The sequence below is a fragment of the Tasmannia lanceolata genome, unplaced genomic scaffold (genome assembly GCF_043159265.1).
Source record: "Tasmannia lanceolata isolate RefF3 unplaced genomic scaffold, GAP_Taslan_0.1 ptg000002l, whole genome shotgun sequence".
In the NCBI taxonomy this organism is placed as follows: Eukaryota; Viridiplantae; Streptophyta; class Magnoliopsida; order Canellales; family Winteraceae; genus Tasmannia; species Tasmannia lanceolata.
In genome coordinates this window covers 51,510,768-51,533,714 of record NW_027518679.1, presented here as the reverse complement: position 1 = coordinate 51,533,714, position 22,947 = coordinate 51,510,768, and the positions used below count along the sequence as shown (strand labels likewise).

General features: G+C 38.2%; 1 pseudogene across 1 annotated transcript; it reads left to right on the top strand.

Moving 5' to 3' along the window:
* Positions 1-199: 199 nt before the first annotated feature.
* LOC143877658 (flavin-containing monooxygenase FMO GS-OX-like 4) lies at positions 200-21,885 on the top strand (annotated as a pseudogene). Its single transcript, XR_013250699.1, has 7 exons — positions 200-870; positions 14,427-14,497; positions 16,042-16,194; positions 16,325-16,407; positions 20,230-20,365; positions 20,450-20,623; positions 21,428-21,885. The product of XR_013250699.1 is annotated as a flavin-containing monooxygenase FMO GS-OX-like 4 (transcript).
* Positions 21,886-22,947: the final 1,062 nt, after the last annotated feature.

Sequence of the window (22,947 nt, the reverse complement as noted above, 5' to 3'; positions counted from 1 at the left end):
ATTTAAAAAACAAAATGTTACAAAATTTCGGAAATTTCAGTCCCAAATTTTGAAGTTTAATACGAAATTTCGGATTTCGGTAGGGTACGAAATAGGTACCGAAACCGAAATTTAAAACCTTGCTATAATGACATCATTTTCCACCACAAAAACTTCTCTTGCAATCCAAAGCCAAACATAGCCAAAATGGAAGAGAATATAAGACGTGGACGGACAAAAGGAAATGAGGACATGCATATTGTATTATCGCAGCGACGAAAATGCAGACGAAAAGTTTTCGGCCTCCCTTTTTAAGATCCAGATTCTCCAACCTCCCTCCTTCCATTAAACCCTCAAAAACCTCATGCCACGTTGCCGTGATCGGCGCCGGTGCCGCCGGCCTAGTCGCCGCTCGTGAGCTCCGGCGAGAAGGCCACAAAGTCGTAGTATTCGAAACCGGAGACCAGATCGGAGGGACTTGGATATATAACCCTAACATAGATTCCGATCCTCTAGGGTTAGATCCTTCTCGTAAGATAGTCCAAAGCAGTCTCTACGACTCACTCCGCACAAATCTTCCCAGAGAATCCATGGGATTTCGCGATTATCCTTTCGTGGTTAGAGAGGGGAGGGACAATAGGCGGTTTCCCGGTCACAAAGAGGTTTTTCTCTATCTTAATGATTTTGCTCGTGATTTTGAGTTGAGTGATTTGATTCGGTTCGAGACGGAGGTGTTTGAGGTGGAGCGAGTGGAGGAAGAGAGATGGATGGTCAGATCGAGGAAGGTTGGAATGGACGGTGGTGATTCTTCGTTGGATGTGAATGAGGTTTATGATGGAGTCGTTGTCTGTAACGGGCACTTCACGGAACCGCAAATTGCTGAAATTCCAGGTACTATTAATCTTATTTGATTACATTAGTCATAAGGAGTTGCCTTACCTATTCTAACTAACTCTCATCTCACTCTCATCTAATACTTATGATCTAACGGTCAGATCTCATCAGGTCTGATCTACTCTAACACGCCCCCCTCAAACGTCTGTGTATTAAAAAATCGACATAATGGTTATATTACAATTAGCCCTTAACAGTGCTTATATAGATATGGAGTTTGAATTTGGACGTTCCTGTAACGAGCAGGTCATGAGGGGAGAAATAATAGGGGTATTGAGAGTAGTAGATTGAGTTGAGTAGGATTCCTATCACTCGGGATAAGGATTCGCCAATAAAGATTAGCTAATTAGTAGGTTGAATTGTGTTGGGTTGTTGAGATTTGGAGGAGAACGTGGAAATGCAGCATATATATCCTGTAATCGTTTGAAATATGGATTATGAAAAAAATATCATTGTCTGGTTTTCTTATTTGGAGGTTAGCCCCCTCGAAGTGGCCTTTTCTCTGTCCTTTTATTTCTTTAAAAAAAAAGCACATTTCAATTGGTATCAAAGCCAGACGTTCCTGCTATGGCAGATGGAACAAGAATTTCTCAGCTAGCTGACTTGGTAAATAAAATCAAGGAAGGCCAAGAGTCCCAACAGAAAACATTGGATGAGTTGATCAACCGGATGGGGATCTTAGCTGCCTAACTATAATCATCTCACCCGCAATCAGCAGCGAGAAATCGGAGATCACTCAGCCGACCAATCAGCACAACCTGACCACTCAGTCAATCGGCAATCAAACAACTTACATTTTGACGCCATGGGAGGCATACAAACGAGGTTAGTATGGTTAGATTTCCCAAGGTTCGATGGAAGTGACCCATCTGGGTGGTTATACCGGGCTCAACAATTTTTCGCGTATCATAATACACCACCACAACACTGATTGTTAATTGCCTCTTTCCACATGGAAGGTAGAGCTCTTCCTTGGTATAAATACCTGGAAAATTCTGGATCATTAACCAGTTGGGATGCTTTTGCAAAGGCCCTCGAGACCCGGTTTGGTCTGACCGAGTATGACGATCCTGTTGAAGCCTTCACCAAACTTCGTCAAGAAACCACAGTGGAAGATTATCAAACAAGATTTGAAATGCATGCCAATCGAACTGAAGGGCTGACAGAATCCTTTATGATTAGCTGCTTCGTGAGTGGTCTTAAGGACGATATTCGTCTCAATGTAAAAATGTCCAAACCCACAACCTTGGCAGCAGCTTTTGGGTTAGCACGAATCCAAGAAGAGAAGATTAATTACAGGCGCAGACCAATCAGAAATGAATGGAGCTGCCCCAATTCCTTCCCCAATTCTGGAATTGTAGTGGCCAAAAAGCCCACTTTGCCTGTTCAACGAATCACCCAAGCTTAGATGAAGGAGCGTCGTGATCGAGGATTGTGTTACAACGGTGATGACAAATGGTCCCCAGGACATCGATGCAAGAGGCAGCAACTCTATCTCCTTGATGGGGTAGAAACAGATGACCTATTGGAAGAAGAAAATGAGATTGATGTGGTTGAGGAGGTCAACAATGAGGCAGAACATGGGGTGACACCGGAAATATCGGTACATGCCATTGCGGGTGCCTCAACTCCTCAAACCATGCGGCTACAAGGTAACCTAAAGAAACAAAAAGTTGTGGTGCTAATAGATTCTGGTAGCACCCACAACTTCCTCGATCCGGCAATAGTTAAGAAGGTTGGATTGTCTGTTCTCCCTGGTGGACGATTTGAGGTGACCGTGGCCAATGGGGAAAAGCTAGCCAGTCAAGGTAAATGCGATGGGGTCACGTTATTACTGCAAAACCAACCCATTACTACTGACTTTTGTCTACTGACGTTGGGCGGTTGTGATGTGGTACTCGGGGCTCATTGGTTGAGAACTTTAGGCCCCATTTTGTGGGACTTCTCTCACCTCTCCATGCAGTTTGTCCTAGATGGAAGGCCTGTCAACTTACGAGGAGAATCAGCATCTGACATGGCTGTTATGGGTGAGAACGAGATAAGGAAGACAACATTGTCAAATAAAAAGGGTGTTCTAGTACAACTCTTCAATATAGTCGGGGCCCAACCTCAATCGGACATGGATCCACAAGTGCAAAGGGTCCTAGGCGAGTTCAAGGATGTGTTCCGTGAACCACAAAGGTTACCTCCTCCTTGCACTCAAGACCATCGAATTCCTCTTGTTGAGGGAACTCGACCAATCAGTGTAAGGCCCTATCGCTACCCACACTACCAGAAAGGTGAGATAGAAAGGATCGTGAGGGAGATGCTCCAGGCTGGAATTGTACGGCCTAGTCAAAGTCCTTTCTCATCACCGGTTTTATTGGTACGAAAGGCAGACGGAAGTTGGCGCATGTGTGTGGACTATCGATCATTAAACAAGGAGACAGTGAAAGACAAATTCCCAATAACGGTGGTGGATGAATTGCTCAATGAACTCCATGGTGCCACGATTTTCTGAAAGTTAGATCTCCGCTCAGGTTACCACCAGATAAGAGTGCATCCACCGACATTCCAAAAACAGCATTCCGAACTCATGAGGGTCACTACGAATTCCTAGCAATGCCATTTGGTCTTACTAATGCCCCATCTACATTCCAAGGCTTAATGAACGAGGTATTCCATCCCTTCTTACGTAAATTTATTTTGGTATTTTTCGATGACATACTAATATACAGTAGGGACAAAGTTGAACATTTGAATCACCTAAGGACTGCATTGGAAGTAATAAGGACCCACCAGCTATTTGCAAAAGATTCCAAGTGCAGGTTTGGTTGTGACAGCATTGATTTTCTTGGGCATATTATTTCTAAGAGGGGTGTGGCTGCTGACCCTGCCAAGATTTTTAGCATGATGAACTGGCCAATGCCCTCAACAATCAAATCCCTACGTGGATTTTTGGGTTTAACCGCCTAGTACCACAAATTCATCAAAGATTATGGGGAGATAGCAGGTCCTCTCACGTCAATGCTAAAAAAGAATTCATTCTATTGGACGAACGCGGCACAAGAAGCATTCAACAGCCTCAAGGATGCCATGGCCAAGCCTGCTGTTTTAGCATTGCCTGATTTTTCCAAGCCCTTCACCATTGAATGTGATGTGGCAGGCAATGGAATAGGGGCGGTTCTTATGCAAGACGATCAACCACTCGCTTTCCTCAGCCATGCTTTGAAAGGAAAATCCCTATTCCTGTCTACCTATGAAAAGGAACTACTAGCATTGGTGATGGCAATAAAAAAGTGGCGACCATATTTGCTAGGACAAAAATTTAAAATCAGAACCGATCAACAAAGTCTCAAGTACTTGTTAGAGCAGCGTATTGGTACACCCCAATTCAACAACAGTGCATCCCCAAGTTGTTTGGTTATGATTTTACGGTAGAATATAAAAGTGGAAAAGAAAATAAAGTAGCAGATGCAATCTCATGTCGAGAAGAGGATGGGGTTTTACTTGCCATTTTGAGACCCGTAGCTTCTTGGGTTGATGAGGTTCAAGCCTTGTAATGACTGCAATTCTTCTTCTTTCAAAACTCTAAGATTTAGGCCATTGGATCAGTGAATCTATTTTCAAGGGTGGGGATCAACGATCCATCAATGATCAACCCTAGATCTTAGTTTTAATGACTCTTTTCCCTATAATTTGTTTTGATCCATAGATCTTAGAATCTATGGCTATTGAAAGTTATATCTAAATTCTCTAATTGAGAGAAGAAAATAAGTCTTGTTGTAAAAATAATTTCCGTGGAAAATATCACTTAAAACGTGGAAAAAAATTTGTATTGAGAGTGATGGGAAGAAACCCACGTTTTTCCTTGTATGGGAAAACGTGCATATGGTGTGGGACCACCCTCAATAATATATATATATATATATATATATGGTATGATGATAGTAAATTTAAAGATGCCTTTGTAGGATTATTAATTATAAGTAATTATTTAGGGAAATATATGTGATTGCTTTTAATTAGCAATCAATGATATGGTGTGATGATAGTAAATTTAAAAATGCCTTTTAGATTTACTAATTATAAGTAATCTTAAAAGGAAATTCTTAGATTTTGGATATCTTAGTTTCTCTAATTAAAAATCCAAAAACTCTTAACAATAGTGGGAACTTTACATTAATATAAGTAGTGGGATTACCTGGAGATTAAGTAATCTTATGGATGATGTAAAGTGAGAAACTTTAGGGATATAATATTTTCATTAGTAGATTATCCAAAATAGCAATCAAACCAAAAATTAGGGAATATATGTAATCCCCTCTTTTGGTTGTTTTCCTTTTCTTTAAAATTTAAAACCCATAAAAAGTGGCTATCATGCCTTATAAATAAGACCAAGGTGTTGGGTTTTTGGTAACTTACAATAGCCCTCTTATGATTCATCTTAATTTACCAATCATAAAACAAGGAAAATAGAATTAAAAATATATATATATATATATATATATATATATATATATATATAGTGACGTACACCTCTCCCATTCTCGCCCAAAATTTTTAGAGAAAGAGAGAGAGGAGGAAGAAAGAAAGAAAAGAAAGAAGAAAAAGAAGAGCTTTACACTTGATTCTCCTTATACCCTAAATCCATCCAAGTAAGTACCCTTATTACTTTCCTTGTCTTATAGTATTTCTTTGTCCCAAAACAGACCAGATTTGTACCCTGTTGACATGTGTTTCCTTGGTCCCAACACGGACCAGATTTGTGTACGGTTGAAAGGTGTTTTTACGTATCAAAACTAGACAGATTTAAGATCAGTTATATGTTATTATATATTAAAATTGGACGGATTTAAAGACCGTTATATGTGTGTTTCTATGTATCAAAATTGGAAAGATTTAGAGTCAGATATATGCATGTTTTCGTGTGTTAAAACTGGACAGGTTCTACGTCATTCATATGCGTATTTTATATTCTAAAAACGGGACAGCAGTGGTCTATGTTTGTGTGCAATTTTTATGCCCTCAAAACAGGGCAGCAGTCATGTGTTTTTGTGTGCGTGTTTTATGCCCTCAAACAGGGCAGCAATGATGTTTTTCCGTGTGTGAGTTTTATGCCTTCAAACAGGGCAGCAGTCGTGTTTCTCTGTGTAAATTCATGCCCTCAAACAGGGCAGTAGTAGGCTTTTCTGTGCATAAGTTTTACGCCCCAGAACAGGGCAGCAATAGTGTCCTTCATGTGTCTTCTTGCTGGCCGCCCAAAAGATAGGGCAGCAAGAGTCTTCTCCGGGTATATATCCTTCATGTCCAAAGATAAGACAGCAATGGTATGTCTATGTGCATGGGTTTCACCTAAGATAGGGCCTCAATGTAGTACCTGTACGTATTTTTGAAAACTTAAACATAAGGAAAAAAAATTGATACTGTTATGTTCTATCACCTGACTCCAGGACTATCACACTCCACTACCTATCAGAAACCGTCCATTCTTCCCCATTCGTAAGTTAAGGCAGGTAACAGCTAGACCTTGTGTTGTAATGGTTTCAATATAACTTGTTTCATGCAAAGTAATCTTACGTATACTATTTTCTTTGTGATAACTGTATAGCTCATTATACTTGTTTACTTGAAATGAAATAAATAATAAACTGTTTCTAACCTTTATGTTAAAGGATGCAGGAAAAGAAGGCAAAGGTAACGTACCTTAAAGTCCCTAATTGCATATCCTATATGGGGGAGAGTGAAGGGGAAATTAAGGGTGTGGTAGTATCATCCTGGGACCTAAGGTCCAAAGGCCAACGCGAGAAGCGTGTACAGCCTTTCGTTGGCAAACCATCCAAAGGGATAGTATCCTCGAAACGGCTCGGCATTAAATGCGAGACTGAAATCTGAGTCTATAACGCCACTACCATTGGACAGGGGTAGTAGGTAGTCGTGCGGCAAGGACACCGGCAAAAAGGAGAAAGTCAGAAAAGAACTGACATAAAAGTAAACTGGGAAAAAGCCGGATGTACCTGGGGAAAGTGCTGTCTTATTTTACATATTCGATGAACACATAATATATCATTCATTATTGTCATTCATTCCTGTTTATACTGATATAGATGGCGTAGATTTATTCTCTTGTTATTTATTATTGCTTCTAGATGATTGCTTAAGATCTGAATTATTATTGCATGCCCTTTTATATTGTTCTTTTTACTCCGCTCGGTCTCTGGAGGACCCTGCTCTAACATTGTTTCCTCCATCATAGGGGTTGAGGCTTTAGATGGCGGAGCGTTTGCAAACGAAGAAACCATGGGAAAAGGGATCGTGTGATCGGAGAGTTCGCTTCATGGATTATTGCGTTATGACGTCTTGCGTCATTTTCTATTTTTATTTTGTCGGAACTTTCTTTAGTTTGAACTTTAGTGATTAAAACTTTACCTTTCATTTGGAGTATGAGTATTGAAAGAACCTCTTGTTATGGTAGACTTATTTAATTTGGAATAAGATTTTTGTCGTGGTTGTTGATTATATAAAAAAATAATAATAATTTTCATGATTTTTGCGTTGTTCTTTTGCTCGTAGCGACTTGACTGCTAGCAATCGACTGAGATCTAGCTACTTGCATAGATTTTTCGCAGTCTTCTGCCACCTCTGCCTTCTCACATGCCTCGGCCAACGTCCGTGATCCAAGATTAATAATACTCGCCCTGATGGAAGGGCGAAGGCCGTTAATAAATTTTCGGATTTTATCAGATTCAGTGGCTGCGTAGCCGGGTGCAAAGTGTGAAAGTTCTCTAAATTTGGCTCCATACTGAGCCACGGACAAGACTCCCTGTTTTAGATCAGCGAATTGTCTCGCCAAATGATCCTTGATGCGCGTAGAAAAGAATTGCTCGTTGAAACGGGATTTGAACTGTCCCCAAGTCCTAGACATGATCGCGGGATAGTTCTGGACTACATTCCTCCACCATACACCCGCCTCTCCCTTCAGCAGGAAGGAGGCAAGACGTATCTTTTGCACGTCGGTGCACTCTATTATAGTAAAGATCCCTTCTATTTCTGTAAGCCAATGGTCTGCAGTTAAGGGGTCGCCTGTCCCGTTGAACTCGGATGGTTGGTAATCTCGGAACTGACGGTGCACCTGCGAGGCATTGTTACGGGGTCTCGGCTCCTAACGAGTCCCAAGGCTGGCTGCAATAGCCTGAAGAGCAGCTTGATTAGCCTCTTGATTTGCCCTGAGGATTTCAGCTAGTAATTGCAGACCGTCTGGATTATGAGCCGGAGTTGGGCTCTGAGTATTGTTGTTAGGTGCAGGAGCTTGATTAGCATTGCCAGTTCTCTTCCTCCTTGGATACATCTATAAATATAAATATAACTTGGAATGAGGAGAAAACTATGGGTTAGAATGAAATCTCTTTATTTCTCAACTAAAATTTCGAGGTACCATGAAGTCTCTAATCCTGTGCTTACTTACTAAAGTTTTTAGAGTAGTTCTCCTATCTCGTTCGAATTCTCGGTTAACCTTAAAGGTGTGACATATCATATGTCACCTATTAGCTATCTAACCCAAATTAACGACTCAACCCACAAGCACCAGGTTCTCCGTAAACCCGGGCTCTGATACCACAATTGTAACGACCCGATTCCGTCAAGTCGCTACGAGCAAAAGAACAACGCAAAAATCGTCGAAAATTTTCTTTTTTTTTTATATAATCAACAACCATGACAAAAATCTTATTCCAAATTAAATAAGTCTACCATAACAAGAGGTCATTTCAATACTCATACTCCAAATGAAAGGTAAAGTTTTAATCACTAAAGTTCAAACTAAAGAAAGTCCCGACAAAATAAAAATAGAAAATGACGCAAGACGTCATAGCGCAATAATCCATGAAGCGAACTCTCCGATCACACGATCCCTTATAACATGGTTTCTTCGTTTGCAAACGCTCCGCCATCTAACGCCTCAACCCCTGTGGTGGAGGAAACAACGTTAGAGCAGGGTCCTCCAGAGACCGAGCGGAGTAAAATGAACAATATAAAAGGGCATGCAATAATAATTCAGATATTTAGCAATCATCTAGAAGCAATAATAAATAACTGGAGAATAAATCTATGCCATCTATATCAGTATAAACAGGAATGAATGACAATAATGAATGATATGTTATGTGTTCATCGAATATGTAAAATGAGACAACACTTTCCCCAGGTACATCCGGCTTTTTCCCAGTTTACTTTTCTGTCAGTTCTTTTCTGACTTTCTCCTTTTTGCCGGTGTCCTTGCCGCACGACTACCCACTACCCCTGTCCAATAGTAGTGGCGTTATGGACTCGGATTTCGGTCTCGCATTTAATGCCGAGCCGTTTCGAGAATACTATCCCTTTGGATGGTTTACCAACGAAAGGCTGTACACGTTTCTCACGTTGGCCTTTGGACCTTAGGTCCCAGGATGATACTACCACACCCTTAATTTTCCCTTCACTCTCCCCCATATAGGATATGCAATTAGGGACTTTAAGGTACGTTACCTTTGCTTTCTTTTCCTGCATCCTTTAACATAAAGGTTAGAAACAGTTTATTATTTATTTCATTTCAAGTAAACAAGTATAATGAGCTATACAGTTATCACAAAGAAAATAGTATACGTAAGATTACTTTGCATGAAACAAGTTATATTGAAACCATTACAACACAAGGTCTAGCTGTCACCTGCCTTAACTTACGAATGGGGAAGAATGGACGGTTTCTGATAGGTAGTGGAGTGTGATAGTCCTGGAGTCAGGTGATAGAACATAACAGTGTCAATTTTTTTTCCTTATGTTTAAGTTTTCAAAAATACGTACAGGTACTACGTTGAGGCCCTATCTTAGGTGAAACCCATGCACATAGACATACCATTGCTGTCTTATCTTTGGATAGGAAGGATATATACCCGGAGAAGACTCTTGCTGCCCTGTTTTTTGGGCGGCCAGCAAGAAGACACATGAAGGACACTATTGTTGCCCTGTTCTGAGGCGTAAAACTTATGCACAGAAAAGCCTACTACTGCCCTGTTTGAGGGCATGAATTCACGCACAGAAACACAACTGCTGCCCTGTTTGAGGGCATAAAACTCACACACAGAAAAACATCATTGCTGCCCTGTTTGAGGGCATAAAACACGCACACAAAAACACATGACTGCTGCCCTGTTTTGAGGGCATAAAACTTGCACACAAACATAGAACATTGCTGTCCCGTTTTTAGAATATAAAATACGCATATGAATGACGTAGAATCTGTCCAGTTTTAACACACGAAAACATGCATATATCTGACTCTAAATCTTTCCAGTTTTGATATATAGAAACACACATATAACGGTCTTTAAATCTGTCCAATTTTATTATATAATAAAAATGCATATAACTGATCTTAAATCTGTCTAGTTTTGATACGTAAAAACACCTATCAACCGTACACAAATCTGGTCCGTGTTGGGACCAAGGAAACACATGTCAACAGGGTACAAATCTGGTCCGTTTTGGGACCAAGGAAACACTATAAGACAAGGAAAGTAATAAGGGTACTTACTTGGATGGATCTAGGGTATAAGAAGAATCAAGTGGAAAGCTCTTCTTTTTCTTCTTCTTCTTTCTTTTCTTTCTTTCTTCCTCTCTCTCTCTCTCTCTTTCTCTAAAAATTTTGGGCGAGAATGGGAGAGGTGTACATCACTATATATATATATATATATATATATATATATATATATTATTCTATTCTCCTTGTTTTATGATTGGTAAATTAAGATAAGTCATAAGAGGGCTATAGTAAGTTACCAAAAACCCAACACCTTGGTCTTAGTTATAAGGTATGATAGCTACTTTTATGGGTTTTAAATTTTAAAGAAAAGGAAAACAACCAAAAGAGGGGATTACATATATTCCCTAATTTTTGTTTTGATTGCTATTTTGGATAATCTACTATTAATGAAAATATTATATCCCTAAAGTTTCTCACTTTACATCATCCATAAGATTACTTAATCTCCAAGTAATCCCGTTACTTCTATTAATGTAAAGTTCCCACTATTGTTAAGAGTTTTTGGATTTTTAATTAGAGAAACTAAGATATCCAAAATCTAGGAATTTCCTTTTAAGATTACTTATAATTAGTAAATCTAAAAGGCATTTTTAAATTTACTATCATCACACCATATCATTGATTGCTAATTAAAAGCAATCACATATATTTCCCTAAATAATTACTTATAATTAGTAATCCTACAAAGGCATCTTCAAATTTACTATCATCATACCATATATATATATATATAAAATTTATTGAGGGTGGGCCCACACCATATGCACGTTTTCCCATACAAGGGAAAACGTGGGTTTCTTCCCATCACTTTTAATACAAAAAAAATTTCCACGTTTTAAGTGATATTTTCCACGGAAATTATTTTTACAACAAGACTTATTTTCTTCTCTCAATTAGAGAATTTAGATATAACTTTCAATAGCCATAGATTCTAAGATCTATGGATCAAAACAAATTAAAGGGAAAAGAGTGATTAAAACTAAGATCTAGGGTTGATTATTGATGGATCGTTGATCCCCACCCTTGAAAATAGATTCACTGATCCAATGGCCTAAATCTTAGAGTTTTGAAAGAAGAAGAATTGCAGTCATTACAGTTACAGGCCTACTACAAAGAAGACCCAGAAATGCAAACCATAATGGAAAGGTTCACCAAGGGCGAATTGGACCTGACACGTTATACATGCCATAACGGTCTCTTATTTTACAAGGGACGACTCTATTTGGGCTCAAATTCTTATATGCAGGCTAAGGTGCTTCGACAGTTACATGAGAGCCATTTAGGGGGTCATGCAGCGTACCACAAGACATTTCAAAGGGTTAAATCCGACTTCTTTTGGAATGGCATGCGATGATACATGCGGCAGTACATCAAGGAATGTGATGTGTGCCAGCGTAGTAAGACTGAAAACATAGCCCCAGCTGGACTGCTACAGCCTTTGCCCATACCGACACGCACGTGGACCGAAATCTCTATGGATTTTATTGATGGGCTTCCCCATTCGCAAGGCAAAGATTGCATCATGGTGGTAGTTGACCGGCTATCCAAGTATGCACATTTTATACCTCTTTCTCATCCCTACAATGCCCATTGTTATCGCCAAGCTATTTCTTGATAATATTTTTAAGCTCCATGGTATGCCGATATCCATTGTCAGTGATAGAGATCCCACTTTTCTTAGTGCTTTTTGGAAAGAGTTTTTCAAATTGCAGGGTACTCAACTGCACCACAGCTCATCTTACCATCCTCAATCTGATGGTCAAACTGAAATTGTAAATCGCTGTCTTGAGAACTACCTAAGGTGTTTTGCAGGCTTTAAGCCGAAGGAGTGGGCTAAGTGGTTGTCCTTAGCCGAGTGGTGGTATAACACAAACACCCATTCATCGACAGGAATGACTCCGTTCGAAACTGTTTACAGCGTTCCACCACCTCGACTCATGACTTATGTAGCTGGCACTACTCAAGGACAAGCTATGGAAGATGAGCTGAAAAGTAGGGACGAAATCAAGAAGATTTTAAAGGAGCATTTGGTCGTAGCGCAAGAGAGAATGAAGCGGTTGGCCGACCGTCACCGAACCGAACGGGAATTTTCTGTTGGAGATTGGGTCTACTTAAAGTTGCAGCCATACCGCCAACATTCAGTGACCACGAGAAAGAACCGAAAGCTGTCTCATAAATATTTTGGACCCTATCAAATAACAGAAAGGGTGGGCCCAGTTGCATACAAATTCCAACTTCCAGGCGAATCCCACATCCATCCTGTGTTCCACGTGTCAAACTTGAAAAGGCGAGTAGGTGATACAATTCCAATTCAGACTGAGTTGCCTCCTATCTCAATTGAGGGAGTACCACAACCACAACCAGAGAAGATCTTGGCTAGGCGCGTGGTCAAACGAAACAATCGTGCAATTACTGAAGTCCTAATAAAGTGGCATGGATGTGACGATGCAGATGCAACATGGGAAGTTTATTACAACCACAAGGAAAGATTTCCAAATACCAACCTTGAGGACAAGGTTTTTTGAAGAGGAAGGGAATGTAACGAGCAGGTCACGAGGGGAGAAATAATAGTGTTGTTGAGGTAAAATAGTGGTATTGAGAGTAGTAGATTGAGTTGAGTAGGATTCTTATCACTCAGGATAAGGATTACCCAATAAAGATTAGCTAATTAGTAGGTTGAATTGTGTTGGGTTGTTGAGATTTGGAGGAGAACGTGGAAATGCAGCGTATATATATATATATATATCCTGTAATCGTTAGAAATAAGGATTATGAAAAAAATATAAATCTGCTTTTTTTTTTTAAGAAATAAAAGGCCACTTCGAGGGGGCTAACCTCCAAATAAGAAAACCAGAGAATGATATTTTTTTCATAATCCTTATTTCAAATGATTACAGGATATATATGCTGCATTTCCACGTTCTCCTCCTAATCTCAACAACCCAACACAATTCAACCTACTAATTAGCTAATCTTTATTGGCTAATCCTTATCCTGAGTGATAAGAATCCTACTCAACTCAATCTACTACTCTCAATACCCCTATTTTACCTCAACAACCCTATTATTTCTCCCCTCATGACCTGCTCGTTACAGTTCCCTTGTTTTTGTTTGTTATTTTTAGTTCTTTTGATGTTTTTCATTGGTTCCTGCTGAATAGTTTGCTAATCAGGAATAAGCTTGGTTTCATTACAATTAGCCCTAAACAATGCTTATGAAGATATGGAGTTTGAATTTGGACATTGTGCATTTTTTGTTTGTTATTTTTAGTTGTTCTGATGTTTTCATTGGTTCCTGCTGAATATTTTACTAATCAGGAATATGGTAGATACCTAAACATTTATCTCACTTTACTAGTTAATGGGATATAAAATTTCCCCTAAATTGTTGTGATTCAATTCAAATTTCAGTCACATCTCCCAAATGTGGAACTAGATGACTAGTGTTTTTCTTTCATGATAATAAGTTATCATCCACTTACTCTTTTTATTATTGGAGATCCATTTGTCAAAGAATGGATGGATAGAGAGCAATCTATGGCGAACATGAAGAGTTTAATAACCCGTTAGAAAGACAGAACATGGACTTTGAAAGAATTTATGGTTAATATTAAGTCTTTCCATCTGCACTATTTTGGTTGCTTTCGACTTGGAATATGTAATCTAGATTCTTGGGGGCACCATGGATATGTTGAATTTGCTGTCATCTTTATTTATGATCTCAATATCATGATTTTGATGCCCTTCTAATAGAACAAATAAATGAAACGATACCAGCCACACAAGATCCTTCTATCTTTGTGAACTGGATTTAAGGAATGGGCATGGAAAAGAAATTCAAGAACACTTGCAAGAGTTAAAGTTGTGATTATTCTAGAATCCAGATTACTAAAGGAGTGCTCATACAATTCGCTGTTTGATTGGAAGCTCTATGATGTAATTGACGAGTCCTTACTTTCTCTGTCTCCACTTTTAATTTTAGATGTCTTCTTTTTCAGGTATTGATACATGGCCGGGGAAGCAAATTCACAGCCACAATTACCGTGTTCCTGAGCCATTTCGTGATCAAGTATGGATTCAGTAATGATTCGATCATATTTTGTTACTTTGTTTGCCACATTTTAATTAGAGAATACAGTCAGATTAGAGGATTTGAAGCTTGTTGGTGTTTTCTCACTGTATCTATCACATCAGTTAGCTCTCGGCCGTCTGTTTTCCATGGTCCTCAGTGTCTTATACTTGGGTCCTTAAGCCTGTTTGTCTTTACAAGCACATCTTCTTTCTGCAATGGAGTAAATCCTCAACCATTATTGTTTTAGGTATTATTGGAGTGCAATTGGCATTAGATCATAAGTTTTTACTGGGTCCAATACCTTCCTTGATGCATCAAGGTTGAGTCCCGTACACTTCATTATGGTCTAAGATAGTTTCCTTAACGTCAAAGTTGAGACCTTTGATATCCATTACGGTCTGAGATAGTTTCCTTAACATTATAGGTTGGACTGATTGAGCAAAATTTCTCTTTGCGTTATTAATTTTGGCCTAATGTGATGTTCCATAATACCATTCAAAAAAAAAAAAAAAACATGATGTTCCATAATTAAAAGGTCTCCCATGTGACACGAAGGTGAATGAGGTAAAATTCTTTCCATAACTCATTGCTAAGCTATTTCTGACCCGCTTGGCGGGGCATCCGCTTCCTCCAACGTTACAATCCTCATAAAGATCTGGTCCAGATGGATAAACTCCATTATCTTACACCGAATACAAATTTGTGAAATGGATGACAAAGTATTAGTTATTAATTACCTGGATCACAGTTGTTACTCTGAGAAATGAATGTGAAAAATAGTTTGATACATGATGCTGAAATGGGAGAAATGTCTCATGTTACAGAACTTGGTTTAGCGATTTCCTTACAGTCAAGAAATTGTGTAGTTCTAAATAGTATTTTTTTTTCATATACTCTAGTTAGTATACTCCATAATTGATGAAATATGATATAAATGGTTTTAATGTCACAATAAGTGATTGTACGCCATTTTTCTTTTTTCTTTTTCCTTAAAATTCTTTTGATTTTTGCCACATATTTTTGCATTGAGTGTTTTTTTATTTATGCTAGCACTGTACTAAGCTACGGTTTGATGCGTGGTAAAATCATTGCAATTGGTGGATGAAACCATTGCATTTCTTTCTCTCTTTTTTTATTTGGATGACCCAAGCAACATATTCGGCTTCCAAAGCATATCCAAAGTCTAATTTATTGATTAGATTTTTGACCAATTAATTTGATTGATTGCACGGGCAATGATATTATACTCCCATTCCATAGAGTTGATCCAGGCTATAGTTACCAAATGAATCATTTCCTTTCCTCACACAAAATACCTAGCTTCTCATTTCCCTCATCAGCTTCTCAGACTAGGTAACTAGTGACCTATGTGGGTTGCAATAAAAATCTGACATAAATAATCGTAGGCTTCATTTCTTTAAGATGTTCCTTGAACACAACAGAACTAGTGGAGGAAGACATTGATTCTCACTTCAATATTGCCAATGTTATCTTCGAGTCTCAAATGCTTTGTGTATTATGTATGTCCGTGCCATGAGCAGGTTGTTGTCTTGATAGGGAGTTCATTTAGTTCTGTTGACATCTCGAGGGACATTTCCAAAGTTGCCAAGGAGGTTCATATATCATCAAGATCTCAACCCGATGGACCTACAACAAGGCAGCCTGGCTATGATAACATGTGGCTTCATTCTACGGTAAATTAATTCCCTCCTAGGGATTGGAAGTCGGGCAGTTCTCATAAAAAGCCGATTAAGTCATGTCTGAATTTTTTGTGGTGGAAATTGGGTCAGTTATAAATGCTAATTTTTAGATAAAATCATGCAGATAGAAAGTGCATGTGAAGATGGTACAGTGGTATTCAAGGATGGAAGTTCCGGAGTTGTTGACATCATTCTACATTGCACGGGGTACGTGTCCTTGGTTCTAAATGTCAACCGATCGAAATCGACACGAAATGACTTTACATGTTTCTATTTTTATCTCCACCGAAACGAAATCTTTCCATCAGCATTATATATGTCACTAATATTTCGGTCATGTCGACCGAAACGCTACCGCTTCAGTATGTAAATTACATAACGTCAGTTTAAATTTCAAATTTTTTACATTTTTGCTTGGATTTTCACATTTTCGTTTGATTTATGCTTATTTTTGTTTTTTTATTTTATTTCTTCAATTAGTTGATGCAATTGCATATGGATTAGTGCATTAATGTGTATTTTTCATAGATTTATGATTTAAAAATTGGTAAAAGTATATTTATTTTTCATAGATTTATGATTTGAAAATTGGTAAAAGTATATTTTCGAATAATAAATAATCATATATGCATTTTAGCTTCTAATCTTTTTTATATGCGAGTTCTTGCCTGATTGGTTGATGGAGTTAGATTTTTATTTTATTTTAAATAACTATTTTATTTATTTTTATTAATTTTTTAAATAGGAGAAATTTTTTTTCTTCTAAAATATACTTATGAGATATGCATGTTATGTTCTATTTTTATATCTAAGTTACTCTTGTCAGACTACCGATTAATGGATTCAATTTTTTATTTCAAAAATTTATTTTTATTAGAAAATCTTTTAAATTTCTATCATTATATTGTACTCCTTCTATATACTATACCTTTTTGATGAAATTATTGAATCAAGTTACCTTTTTTTTTTTGTATTTTTTGTTTGCTGGAAACACATGCACATGTTGTTGTATGCATTGTTAGTTTAGAATGGACCTTACTGTTCCACTCTATCATGGATGCTCGTCTTGCTAATGTGATGATTTTTTTAAGTGTATATTTATGCTTATTCTAGCATTTCCTAAAGTTTAATCTTAAATTTTCATCATTTGCGTGGATTTTTTTAATCTTCCATAATTTTACAGATTTTACATCGAAATTTATGACCGAAACCAATATGTCTTTTTTCCCGTGGCAACCTACATGCATACCGAATTTGACATTTAAAACTTGGTGAAACTAAAGGTGTCACGCCCCAAACCCCCACCCTGGGCGTAGGACATGACAACGCCGTACACTTGCAAGACAAGTCCTACAAATGTACAAGGCTACAAAGCAATAACAGAAGTAAATCTCACATTTCATAACTAAAATATCTAAGTCTCAATTAATGCGGACCCAACAAAGTCAAATCAAATATCAACTCTCCCCTAAATCAATGTAAAATAATAAAATCTTTACATCTTATTCAAGTACTCACTTGCTAATGAATTGAAAATAATAAACTAAATCTCCAAGCCAAATCCGTTTCAAAAGCTAAGCGTCATGTTCCTCGTTATTCCCACGAGGGTCAAGACCTATTACTGGATAATTTATGGGTAGAGCCAAAGAGTGTGAACTATACAAGTTACTAATAACATTGATTAAATGGGGAAGGAGCTCCGGACCTGAAAAATATCATATAACCACAGTTAGCTGAAAAGCTTAGTACATAATAAAGCACTACTCTAAGTACAAATCTAAGCATGCCAAGGCTCAATATGGGTCAGATAACAGAGTCAAAGCTGAATATTGAGGTCTCAACTGAACAATAGGCACAACAATAATTATAGGTTCATGTCAAATAATTCCGAGTTACAGGTGCATTAGAGTAATTCAATATCAAAGTTATGGTCAAAGCCAAAAAGGTGTTCCGAATTCAAATACACTTCAGAATCATCGGCATGGTCCAGAAGACATGTTATTGCTTACACCGACAGTCCACGGTGTTGGAACTAGTTCCTCAAAGTTCAGATACAAGTCGACAGAGCCAACATTATATCCCACTGACGGGCCAGAAGTTCCAGTGTACTACCCCCGACGATGGGTTTCAGAGTTGCCAATTGTACTACCCCCATATGACAGGGTTTCAGAAATACCTAAGCCTCCACAGAAGTGTCCAGAAATAGGTCCAGGGATTCATATTCAAATAGTTCGAAAGATTCAAAGTTCAAACCGATAGCTTCAAAGGTTCAAAGTTCATAACGGATATCCACAACAGTTATTTCAAAGATTTAGAATAATAATGGTATCACACTAAATAGGTGAAGCAGAAATAGGCACGCAAGACCTAAAGCTATTTCAGAGGTTCAAAGGTATCAATACGAGGTTCCAAAGTTGATATCAATTCAAGGTGCATAGGGTTTATGAAATACCCAAAGTAGAGTAGTACGTTATTACGTACCTCAATGACGAAAACGTTTTCTTTTTCTTAATCAATTTAGTAACCTGCAATTAAGAGTGTGTATATTCTCCATGAGTTTCATTATTAATTTCACTTCTATCAGACATATACGTCCTCCTATTGACACAAGACACCCTTTGGTGCTTAATCGGAAAAGAATCGGTAAATCGTCGTATGGTTATTTTTAGTATTTTGGAATTATCATCATTATAAAGTTTCCAAACCTTTTAAAACTATTTTTAACAGAAAGAACACGCTTCTGGCATGTCCGTAGAGTACAAGAGCGTCGAAAACGGACGAGAAACGAATAAGTTATGAATTTCCGAAGTCTAAGCCGTAGGGGGGAAAATTGCCATTCCGGACGTCCGGGAACTTTACCAGACGTCTGGGAATCTCTCAGTTTGCCCAACCATACACAGACGGACGATTGCCATTTTTGCCGGACGTCCGCCCCTGTGCGGACCCAGTTTTCTCCGAAACGAGATTTTCACCCTTTTTTTATACTAAAACAGCCATAACTCATTCGTTCGAACTCCAAATCGCGCGTGGTCGACGACGATTCGTTGGACTCGTATCGACGAGATAAATCCATAGAACCTAATTTCACGCTTTGAAGTTCTCAGATTTAATTACCAAATTTAATCTAAGCTTTTAGGTCATAACCCAAACCTAGATTCTTAGAGTTTCAAAACTAAATTCTTAGTTTCTTAGGGATCCATAAATTTATCCTTAAATTCTTATATAATTCTTTATACCAAACCTAACAATCTAAATCATAATAACAAGTCTCATTAGATCGTAGTTTTAGGGTTCTTTTTATTCATCTAATCATTAAAGATCATAAGTCTTACCTCGATCCGCGATCTCTCTTTCCAAATCGCGCTCTTCTTCTCCTTCTCCACGCAAATCTCCTCTTGGGGCTGGAACAAACGGTTTAGGGTTTCTTAATGGCTTCACAATTCTCCTTAAGAGGCTATTTATAGGCTTTTCTAAAGAAGCCTTAATTCTAATTTAACTCCTGATGACAAAAATACCCTTTTGTTCACCAGGGGGATGAATTTTAAGAGGGAGGGCAAAATCGGGTATTTACAAAAGGCCTATCGATGACTTTATTTGGCATTGTCTTCATATGGGCAGTGTCAGCATAAACATGTTAGAAAGTAACGAGTCTTTCCGGATTTATATTTTTGAGCATGCACGTTTTAAAAATTATGGAATAGAAAGTTAGTATATAATTAAGTGGTTTAAGATTCCTAGCATAAATTCTCAGCAGCACTGCAGAAATTTGTTGCACTTCTTAGTGTTCAGCACTTTGCAGCATCGTGTTCCTTTGCAAGTCGAATTGCCCATGCAAAATTTTTCACCATCCAACTGGGTAGTGGTTGGTGTCTAAACTAGTAATTGACACTAAATGTTAAATCAAGGATGCGGAGTGATGCTATTGTTCAGCAAATGTAAGATATGCATGTTTACTCCTATCAACAATTATGAAGTAATTTCGTGGGAAGTAATCAAAATTCCTGATCTTTCTTTGTATTTGTTTTTCAGGTACAAGTATCATTTTCCTTTTCTCAAAACTGATGATATCGTGACCGTGGATGACAATTGTGTAGGGCCACTATATAAACACATTTTCCCACCTTTACTAGCTCCGGGACTTTCTTTTATTGGATTACCTTGGAAGGTTTATTGTCTCTTACATAAACTCCCGTTTCCTTTCAGAGTTCTTTCTTTAAATGATTATTAGTAACGATATCTGTGGTTCCAGGTTATTCCTTTCCCTCAGTTTGAATTACAGAGCAAGTGGGTAGCATGTGTTTTATCCAGGCGGATTGCACTTCCATCACAAGAAGAGATGATGGAGGACGTGAAATCTTTTTACAGAGAACTTGAAGCTGCTGGGTGCCCCAAACGGTACACTCATAACATGCTTGATTATCAGGTAACGTTAGTCTACCAAAACATCCTTTAGGAATTTTTTTTTCCAAAAATCCCCTTGTATTTTAGATATTGTTAATGTAGCGTCTGACCTCCGGAAATGTGGATAGAAAGCCAGTCTTGCACTATAATACAAATGTGGCTAGAACTGCTTTAGAACCAAGTGTAAAAATCGCACTTCCAAAGGTTAATCTAAATGCCCAAACACAAACTATCCAATCTTATTTTGTGAGTGTGCTACATATTACATCAGATTGTGCAAGAAACATTGATTACCAAGTAGTTTCTATAAAAAAGATTGATTATATTAGTAAAAGGTTGAATGAGACTTGTTTTGCCAGCACGTCCGTCTCCAAATTGGCCGACCTCCACCTCTGTTTGAATTGTTGGATTAATAACTCTGCAACAATCAGCAATTACCGTAATAATGAGCGCCAACTTGTAGGGGTATGCCAACCGTAGCGAGGTTCTTATGGGTGATATATATAGCTGATTGCATAGTGCTGTTTTCCACTATTTTTTAATGCTTTTTGTTTGGTTTAGTGATTGCTCCCGTCTATGGAAATCTCATCCGTTTTTGTTCTATTGTTCATTCCTTGCAATGGAATTATCCTTCTCAGAAAAAAAAAATTGAGTGAGACTTCTGTTAGAGATCCTTGTTCCATCATAAAATTATTCAAAATCAAATGGAACAGATTTGGTGGATGTCTTTCCATCGATTGTCTTGGGGAATCAACATAATTTCCTAATTGTTGTAGCAAACATTCTCCATCAACTTGCTTTCTCAAACATTCTCCATCTATTGCAGTTTGATTACAATGACTGGATTGCTGCGGAGTGTGGGTATCCGGCTGCGGAAGAGTGGCGGAAGCAGATGTATGCCGCTATAGGGAAGAACAGATTAGAGCGGCCTGAAAATTTCCGTGATGAATGGGAAGATCATCACTTGGTCTTACAAGCCCAGGAAGATTTCCAACAATGTTGAATGCTTCCAAATATACATCCAGCAATGCTGAAAGAATATTTATGCTCCTAAAGTGACTTTCAGGTGATCAAAGGTTTTCTCTATATCAGTTTATTTCATTTATTTTATAGTAGAGTTAATGATGAATAATTCAAGTGTAGTCAATAATCTTTTCAATGATATATGTAAACCAAGGATCGTGGTATTCAATGTACATGCATGGTATTCGATGAACATACATCTGGAATAAAACCATGATCGCAACAATAGATATAATGAAATTATTTTACAGTCAATATAAACTGATCTAAACATGCAAAGTATTAGAATAAAACATCTAGCCCTCCCCAGACCCCGCAATGGCGGGAGCCTCGTGCACTGGGCCGCCCTTTTTTTTAGAAGCAAGATTAAGATGTTGGTGTTTTTAGTGTGGCCCACAGTGGTGGGACCCACTTTAAGTGAAAACGTTGGCTTTTCCATTCCACCTTGTATTCTATTCACTAATAAGGGAGTCTTAAGAGATAGATCTCAAGTGTTTTGAAACTCTAGAATATGTGAGTATTTCAAGTGTGGAAGGGCCCAAATTCTTGTGATCCGAAATCTATGTGTTGCATTTTATGGGAACAACACACATACGTATAGCTAAAGTCCATCCTAAAGAGGGTCCCTAATCTGAGAGCAAAAGAGTGCATGTGATTCCATCGATCGAGTTGTAAGGTCTTCTTAAGATTAGAAGATCTATCTTGTTCATGCGCGGCGGAAATTATGTTCGTTTTCACGGTTCGCCAAAGCTTGAGGGATTCATGATCTTTGATTCTAGTCGCCATGGCCGGAGGTCAGTTCCGCATTAATTTCGAATTAAATAAAGTATAACAGAAGAAACTTATATTGATCGGCCATCATGGTGATCGGCCAGGCTGGATCTTCTATTGCCACTCTTTCTACCTGATCTTTGGTGGGGAATATCTCCTTTGGTCAGGTTACTAGGTAGGAGAGGCCATCCCCTTATTTATAGAAAAATACCTCAGGGGAGTTGGCTTAATCCATTTAAACAACTACACTATCAAGAAACAGAACTTGGCTCCATAACGACTTGGAGGAACTTCCTCCCTAATGCCACATGCAATGTTCTGTTTGGAGGAGAGTAAGAGATTCGAACTCTCAAGAAGAGTTGTGGGGTCCATTAAACTGCCAGTTTAGATATTTAGATGCTCGTTGCCATACGATGAGGCATGCAACAATAGACCCTACCTTTGACTGATCCAGACTGTCCGTCGTATGATAGAACCAACGTGTGTCCAACATTATTGCATGATCCTAGCCCCTAAACCAATGGATTTGTGGTCCTTTATTATATTACTAAT